An 8,781-nucleotide genomic window follows, 5' to 3' on the forward strand; every position below is an offset into this window, starting at 1 on the left:
TTATTGACTATAGAGAGGTCTTTCTCTCACATTGTGATTCAGAATGCATCATGTGATAATTCCCATTTCATAGGTATTAGATATGGGACATAAAGTTTCTCTAAGGAACTAACTTAAAAATGAATATGAAATGAATATGAGTAGTACGAGCATATCCTGAATGTTTATGATATAATAGACCAAAAATCTTTTTTTATTATGAAAATAAAGATATTACATTTTACCCACATTTGACACTTGATTCCGTTTGTGAGAAACCAAACGAATTCTCAGATATGATTCTTAGAACCATTCTGAAAATTAATAAGACCTTTAACAAATTCTTGTTTCATGTGGAATGCAGTGTGATCCCATCTTTCGTTTCATGAAAGACGATCTGGGACGGAAGGATTCGAACCTCCGAATAACGGGACCAAAACCCGCTGCCTTACCGCTTGGCCACGCCCCATTTTGATTTCTATTCGATACTAATCAACACTAATATTGGTATTGGTTATTCGTCAATCCCAACCCAAATACATAAAAACATATGGGATATTTTGTTGCTAGGATTCAAGACATGTAGATATAGAATCAAAAAAATTCATTGATCATTACATAGAATTCAATTAAGATATTGTATGAAAGTAGAATTCCTTATATTCTAATTTTAGAATGATAATGGGGGGAGGGATTTTTTATAAGGGAGAGTCCGAAGAAAAAGGAGGATTTCTTGATCTGCCTTTTTCATTTTTCCCTTATAAAAATAACTCAAAATTATCTAATCCACAAGAACGAAATGCTTGTTATGCTTAATATCTTTAGTTTAATCGGTATCTGTCTTAATTCTGTCCTTTATTCGAGTAGTTTTTTCTTCGCCAAATTGCCCGAAGCTTATGCCATTTTCAATCCAATCGTAGATGTTATGCCTGTCATACCTGTACTCTTTTTTCTCTTAGCCTTTGTTTGGCAAGCCGCTGTAAGTTTTCGATGAAATCTTTAATACTCTGCTAAATTGATGATGTATTCGATAAAAAAATTCTCCAAATTTATAAGATCAGATAAGTCTTACATTACGAACCCTCGATTCAAAAATAGAAATTCTTGTATATTGAATGAATAACCGCAGCGATGAATTTGGATCAGCCTTTTCCCCGTTCTGACCTTCCAGTGAGTATGGACTATTAGGTACTCCACAATACCTAATTATTGATATGACAAGAAATTTCGGGTAACGAATGAATAAAAATCTTATTACAAATAAATTCTTTTTTATAAAATTTTATTTTAAAGTGTGTCAAAACAAATAAAATGGTATATGTGGTAAAAAATAGGCCCCTTAAAAAAAAAAATAAAAATTTCGACAGCGGAAAGAAACGAGCAAGTGCAAGTGTGGCTTTCAAGCTTGTCTCCCTGTTGCCTTAAGCCTGGAGACGGGGGGTGCTTAGGACCAGAGGTGCTTGCGGAATGCTTCCTCTACTGACAAAGAACCATCTAATGTGGAATCAAGCAAATCTGTGGATGGTGAATGTTCAGGGAAAGTCTCCATCGATGCGTTAGCTCTGGAAGGGGTGGCAGACAGGACTAAAGAAGATCTGAATGCTGTGTTACAGGGGTCCGAAGGAGCTGAAATCAACCTGGAGAAGTTTAGACAGGAGCAGGTTTGTAGTGAGGGATCGGCTGACCAACTAGCGGCTCTGGTTGAAACCATTAAATATGTGTGAATTGATCTGTTGACCCCACAAAAAGAAAGCTTTTCGTGAGATTTCCGAATCCCTTTTTTGGCTTGTGAGCTCCTTTCCACATAACGGTCGTCTGACCTTGCCCAAATGAACGATTGCAAGCAACCTCGGTCCAAGTTTGATGTTTTGTCTTCAAGGTGTATAATCATCATGCATGGGAGGGCTCTTATGGTAGCCTAAAGGAAATGTCCGGGTAAGGAAGAATCCCTTGTCTTTCCTTCGATATCCGTAGGAAAAGAAAAATCAATCGAAGAGGAACGGGGGAAGAATCCTATGATTGATCTCGGAGACAGGTATCTTATTCTAAGAGATAGACCTGCAACTCTTAAGTGGTCCCCTTTAGCAAGTCACCAAGTGTCAGTTTTGCCAAAAGAGTATTTTCATGTTGGGCCAAAGGGACTGAATGACCCAGTGGGCCCTGTGACCAAGGAACGGGCGTGAAGGGGATAGAAAAATGGTAGGCCTGCCCTCTGCCCCAACTAAAGCACAAGCCTATCTTACGTGCACGAAGAGAACCAAGACATGGAGAAGAATAGAGAAGAGGGAGTTCAGACTAAAAAAAGGAGAGGCTTTTGGAGATTCTTTATTGGTTGGAGTGGGAATGAACAATTAGATTGTTAATAAGAACCTTAAAAGCTTCAGATTCAACTCATTCACCCTTGTGAAAATTAGTGAGTTAGGAGTTCGAGTTCTTTCAACAAGGATAAGGTCGTGAGATTTCTTAGAGACCAACTATTCTTCCCTATTGCATATATAAGAATAGTTGGTCTCTTTCTTCGACGTGATAGATCGGATCGAAAAACCATCGCCTATATTTTTTATAGAGTGCTTTTAGTATAGTAGGTGGCGACTCCATTTGTATTTTAGGGTCCCTAACGAGCTCGCTATGCTTACAGCTTGGCGACGGAGCTCTGCTTTCGCTATTTGATCGAGCCATTCCAGAGATCTTCCCCAGATCAAGCAAGGGTTTCAAACGGAAACCCGAAAGCTACGAGAAACGGAAAGCTTCCTTTATTGCCGTTCCTTCCCTACCCGTGGAAATTCTGTGCCCGAACGAGTAGAGAATGAATTCTCTTTATGTCTCCTGCATGCGCTATTTAATACGCTTTTCTAAAGCTCTTTCTTTCCCTCCGATCGAGTTAGCTTGAACTTAAAGTATTGGATTTCTCACTTTTCTTCGCTACTCCGCAGAAACGAATTGATCGAGATGTGTTTTCGACGCAATGCACATCAGTGGGTGTTACGGTTAGTCATCTCACCCAGCGTTTGGAACGAACAAGGTTTGAAACTGAAGCATACCTATCTCGCTTCCATTGAGGACTACCTTAAGACTGAATTCAGTCTTTTCTCGATCCGGCAGTTCAGTTGCGAAAGACGTCGGGAACTCAATCTTCGGGGCCCCCCCGACTTACTTTTGTTAGGGCAATCGTTTGTTTTTGTCTTTGTCGCCATCCATCATGATCGTGATCACTCTCTTTGATCCGCTCAGAGTCCCGACTAGATAGATGAGATGCCCACTTAACATCCACTCAAGAGGATCTAAATCATCCACTTCGGAATGGTAACGGAGATCGAAATCCTTCCTTCAGGCGAGGTTAGACTACAGAGTTTTTCAGGCAGAAAGATCAGACTCAGTTCGGTATTCCTTACCAATAGGAAAAACCCTCTCTTCTCATTTATAGTTTTCTTCCCTGGTAGTTCATTTTTTATCGAAACTAGACCCTCCTTGGCTATTTCAGATCAACTGCTTAACTACCAGCTAGTTACTTACCTCTTGCCTCGAGCAAACCAACCTTTTTGAAAAAAATATCTAAATTTTTTTTATTGTTGGAAGCCCGTCATATATAAATATAATTACAATCGATCCTTTTGTACAAAACTCTCAAGCTGAGCACGATCTAGGTTGTGACAAAGAAGTTCAACTCAGGGCAACCAAGCGCTCACTTCGCTCCTAGCACACACAGTAGGACATGCTATTTCATCAACCCCTTGGTGGTTGTCACCCGACACGAGGGCAATCCTCCATCACCCATTATTCTCATCGTCATTCTTTCGAGATGAAGGGCGCCCACCTGAAGCAAAAAGGAAAACAGCCAGTTCTTCCAGGCGAACTCCAATACGAACCTTCTTCTCCGGTATGCCCGAGTTCTCCGATGTCAATTGACTCCTCACTCCTTTTTTCTTTACTTTTAAGAAAAATGAAAGAAGATCTTCCTAGGTCCTAAAGAAAAAAACTTCACATTCGGGTAGGCAAGGCTCCAGGCCCGGGGAGGGGGGGGGCAAGCTTCCATCAAAAACTTCTCAAGGAGAGAGCTCCGGAGGCAAGGCAAAAGGCATGCACTGGGTACCGCCGACACAAATAGCTAACATAGTAAGAATAAGAACGGTTATTTTGCCCGAAGAGTTTAGGGCAGAGTCTCATTATGCTCCTAAAACAGTTCACGCCAAACGTTGGACTTCCCAACTGGTAGAAAAAAAAAAAGAACCAAATCCTGCTACTAGGGTGATATGCCCGCTCTCCAGACAAAAGAAGAGGTGGCTCATGCCGGTGAAAGAAAAGAAGCAAAACAAAAGTAAGATTCCTGATCCAAAACCGGTTGCAGGGATGAAGTTCTAAGTTCTATGGCTCCGGAAGGAAGGGGTGGGCTTAGAAAATCACTAAAGGAAGTTCTTCTTCTCTATATCAATCCATAGAGAAAGCAAGAGACGACTATATATAAGGAAGTCCCATGACGAACTACAGTCACAGCAGTATAGGAAGGATATAGAGAAGAAGAACTTCCTTTAGTGATTTTCTAAGCCCACCCCTTCCTTCCGGAGCCATAGAACTTAGAACTTCATCCCTGCAACCGGTTTTGGATCAGGAATCTTACTTTTGTTTTGCTTCTTTTCTTTCACCGGCATGAGCCACCTCTTCTTTTGTCTGGAGAGCGGGCATATCACCCTAGTAGCAGGATTTGGTTCTTTTTTTTTTTCTACCAGTTGGGAAGTCCAACGTTTGGCGTGAACTGTTTTAGGAGCATAATGAGACTCTGCCCTAAACTCTTCGGGCAAAATAACCGTTCTTATTCTTACTATGTTAGCTATTTGTGTCGGCGGTACCCAGTGCATGCCTTTTGCCTTGCCTCCGGAGCTCTCTCCTTGAGAAGTTTTTGATGGAAGCTTGCCCCCCCCCTCCCCGGGCCTGGAGCCTTGCCTACCCGAATGTGAAGTTTTTTTCTTTAGGACCTAGGAAGATCTTCTTTCATTTTTCTTAAAAGTAAAGAAAAAAGGAGTGAGGAGTCAATTGACATCGGAGAACTCGGGCATACCGGAGAAGAAGGTTCGTATTGGAGTTCGCCTGGAAGAACTGGCTGTTTTCCTTTTTGCTTCAGGTGGGCGCCCTTCATCTCGAAAGAATGACGATGAGAATAATGGGTGATGGAGGATTGCCCTCGTGTCGGGTGACAACCACCAAGGGGTTGATGAAATAGCATGTCCTACTGTGTGTGCTAGGAGCGAAGTGAGCGCTTGGTTGCCCTGAGTTGAACTTCTTTGTCACAACCTAGATCGTGCTCAGCTTGAGAGTTTTGTACAAAAGGATCGATTGTAATTATATTTATATATGACGGGCTTCCAACAATAAAAAAAATTTAGATATTTTTTTCAAAAAGGTTGGTTTGCTCGAGGCAAGAGGTAAGTAACTAGCTGGTAGTTAAGCAGTTGATCTGAAATAGCCAAGGAGGGTCTAGTTTCGATAAAAAATGAACTACCAGGGAAGAAAACTATAAATGAGAAGAGAGGGTTTTTCCTATTGGTAAGGAATACCGAACTGAGTCTGATCTTTCTGCCTGAAAAACTCTGTAGTCTAACCTCGCCTGAAGGAAGGATTTCGATCTCCGTTACCATTCCGAAGTGGATGATTTAGATCCTCTTGAGTGGATGTTAAGTGGGCATCTCATCTATCTAGTCGGGACTCTGAGCGGATCCAAAGAGAGTGATCACGATCATGATGGATGGCGACAAAGACAAAAACAAACGATTGCCCTAACAAAAGTAAGTCGGGGGGGCCCCGAAGATTGAGTTCCCGACGTCTTTCGCAACTGAACTGCCGGATCGAGAAAAGACTGAATTCAGTCTTAAGGTAGTCCTCAATGGAAGCGAGATAGGTATGCTTCAGTTTCAAACCTTGTTCGTTCCAAACGCTGGGTGAGATGACTAACCGTAACACCCACTGATGTGCATTGCGTCGAAAACACATCTCGATCAATTCGTTTCTGCGGAGTAGCGAAGAAAAGTGAGAAATCCAATACTTTAAGTTCAAGCTAACTCGATCGGAGGGAAAGAAAGAGCTTTAGAAAAGCGTATTAAATAGCGCATGCAGGAGACATAAAGAGAATTCATTCTCTACTCGTTCGGGCACAGAATTTCCACGGGTAGGGAAGGAACGGCAATAAAGGAAGCTTTCCGTTTCTCGTAGCTTTCGGGTTTCCGTTTGAAACCCTTGCTTGATCTGGGGAAGATCTCTGGAATGGCTCGATCAAATAGCGAAAGCAGAGCTCCGTCGCCAAGCTGTAAGCATAGCGAGCTCGTTAGGGACCCTAAAATACAAATGGAGTCGCCACCTACTATACTAAAAGCACTCTATAAAAAATATAGGCGATGGTTTTTCGATCCGATCTATCACGTCGAAGAAAGAGACCAACTATTCTTATATATGCAATAGGGAAGAATAGTTGGTCTCTAAGAAATCTCACGACCTTATCCTTGTTGAAAGAACTCGAACTCCTAACTCACTAATTTTCACAAGGGTGAATGAGTTGAATCTGAAGCTTTTAAGGTTCTTATTAACAATCTAATTGTTCATTCCCACTCCAACCAATAAAGAATCTCCAAAAGCCTCTCCTTTTTTTAGTCTGAACTCCCTCTTCTCTATTCTTCTCCATGTCTTGGTTCTCTTCGTGCACGTAAGATAGGCTTGTGCTTTAGTTGGGGCAGAGGGCAGGCCTACCATTTTTCTATCCCCTTCACGCCCGTTCCTTGGTCACAGGGCCCACTGGGTCATTCAGTCCCTTTGGCCCAACATGAAAATACTCTTTTGGCAAAACTGACACTTGGTGACTTGCTAAAGGGGACCACTTAAGAGTTGCAGGTCTATCTCTTAGAATAAGATACCTGTCTCCGAGATCAATCATAGGATTCTTCCCCCGTTCCTCTTCGATTGATTTTTCTTCTCCTACGGATATCGAAGGAAAGACAAGGGATTCTTCCTTACCCGGACATTTCCTTTAGGCTACCATAAGAGCCCTCCCATGCATGATGATTATACACCTTGAAGACAAAACATCAAACTTGGACCGAGGTTGCTTGCAATCGTTCATTTGGGCAAGGTCAGACGACCGTTATGTGGAAAGGAGCTCACAAGCCAAAAAAGGGATTCGGAAATCTCACGAAAAGCTTTCTTTTTGTGGGGTCAACAGATCAATTCACACATATTTAATGGTTTCAACCAGAGCCGCTAGTTGGTCAGCCGATCCCTCACTACAAACCTGCTCCTGTCTAAACTTCTCCAGGTTGATTTCAGCTCCTTCGGACCCCTGTAACACAGCATTCAGATCTTCTTTAGTCCTGTCTGCCACCCCTTCCAGAGCTAACGCATCGATGGAGACTTTCCCTGAACATTCACCATCCACAGATTTGCTTGATTCCACATTAGATGGTTCTTTGTCAGTAGAGGAAGCATTCCGCAAGCACCTCTGGTCCTAAGCACCCCCCGTCTCCAGGCTTAAGGCAACAGGGAGACAAGCTTGAAAGCCACACTTGCACTTGCTCGTTTCTTTCCGCTGTCGAAATTTTTATTTTTTTTTTTAAGGGGCCTATTTTTTACCACATATACCATTTTATTTGTTTTGACACACTTTAAAATAAAATTTTATAAAAAAGAATTTATTTGTAATAAGATTTTTATTCATTCGTTACCCGAAATTTCTTGTCATATCAATAATTAGGTATTGTGGAGTACCTAATAGTCCATACTCACTGGAAGGTCAGAACGGGGAAAAGGCTGATCCAAATTCATCGCTGCGGTTATTCATTCAATATACAAGAATTTCTATTTTTGAATCGAGGGTTCGTAATGTAAGACTTATCTGATCTTATAAATTTGGAGAATTTTTTTATCGAATACATCATCAATTTAGCAGAGTATTAAAGATTTCATCGAAAACTTACAGCGGCTTGCCAAACAAAGGCTAAGAGAAAAAAGAGTACAGGTATGACAGGCATAACATCTACGATTGGATTGAAAATGGCATAAGCTTCGGGCAATTTGGCGAAGAAAAAACTACTCGAATAAAGGACAGAATTAAGACAGATACCGATTAAACTAAAGATATTAAGCATAACAAGCATTTCGTTCTTGTGGATTAGATAATTTTGAGTTATTTTTATAAGGGAAAAATGAAAAAGGCAGATCAAGAAATCCTCCTTTTTCTTCGGACTCTCCCTTATAAAAAATCCCTCCCCCCATTATCATTCTAAAATTAGAATATAAGGAATTCTACTTTCATACAATATCTTAATTGAATTCTATGTAATGATCAATGAATTTTTTTGATTCTATATCTACATGTCTTGAATCCTAGCAACAAAATATCCCATATGTTTTTATGTATTTGGGTTGGGATTGACGAATAACCAATACCAATATTAGTGTTGATTAGTATCGAATAGAAATCAAAATGGGGCGTGGCCAAGCGGTAAGGCAGCGGGTTTTGGTCCCGTTATTCGGAGGTTCGAATCCTTCCGTCCCAGATCGTCTTTCATGAAACGAAAGATGGGATCACACTGCATTCCACATGAAACAAGAATTTGTTAAAGGTCTTATTAATTTTCAGAATGGTTCTAAGAATCATATCTGAGAATTCGTTTGGTTTCTCACAAACGGAATCAAGTGTCAAATGTGGGTAAAATGTAATATCTTTATTTTCATAATAAAAAAAGATTTTTGGTCTATTATATCATAAACATTCAGGATATGCTCGTACTACTCATATTCATTTCATATTCATTTTTAAGTTAG

General features: G+C 40.8%; 2 non-coding genes across 2 annotated transcripts; one reads left to right on the forward strand and one right to left on the reverse strand.

Annotated features, from left to right (window-relative positions):
* Positions 1–376: 376 nt before the first annotated feature.
* On the reverse strand, positions 377–448 carry TRNAQ-UUG. The gene has a single exon. It is a non-coding gene; the product is annotated as a tRNA-Gln (tRNA).
* A 7,993-nt stretch (positions 449–8,441) lies between these two features.
* Positions 8,442–8,513, forward strand: TRNAQ-UUG. The gene has a single exon. It is a non-coding gene; the product is annotated as a tRNA-Gln (tRNA).
* Positions 8,514–8,781: the final 268 nt, after the last annotated feature.

This window comes from Ananas comosus, unplaced genomic scaffold (genome assembly GCF_001540865.1).
Source record: "Ananas comosus cultivar F153 unplaced genomic scaffold, ASM154086v1, whole genome shotgun sequence".
Classification (NCBI taxonomy): Eukaryota; Viridiplantae; Streptophyta; class Magnoliopsida; order Poales; family Bromeliaceae; genus Ananas; species Ananas comosus.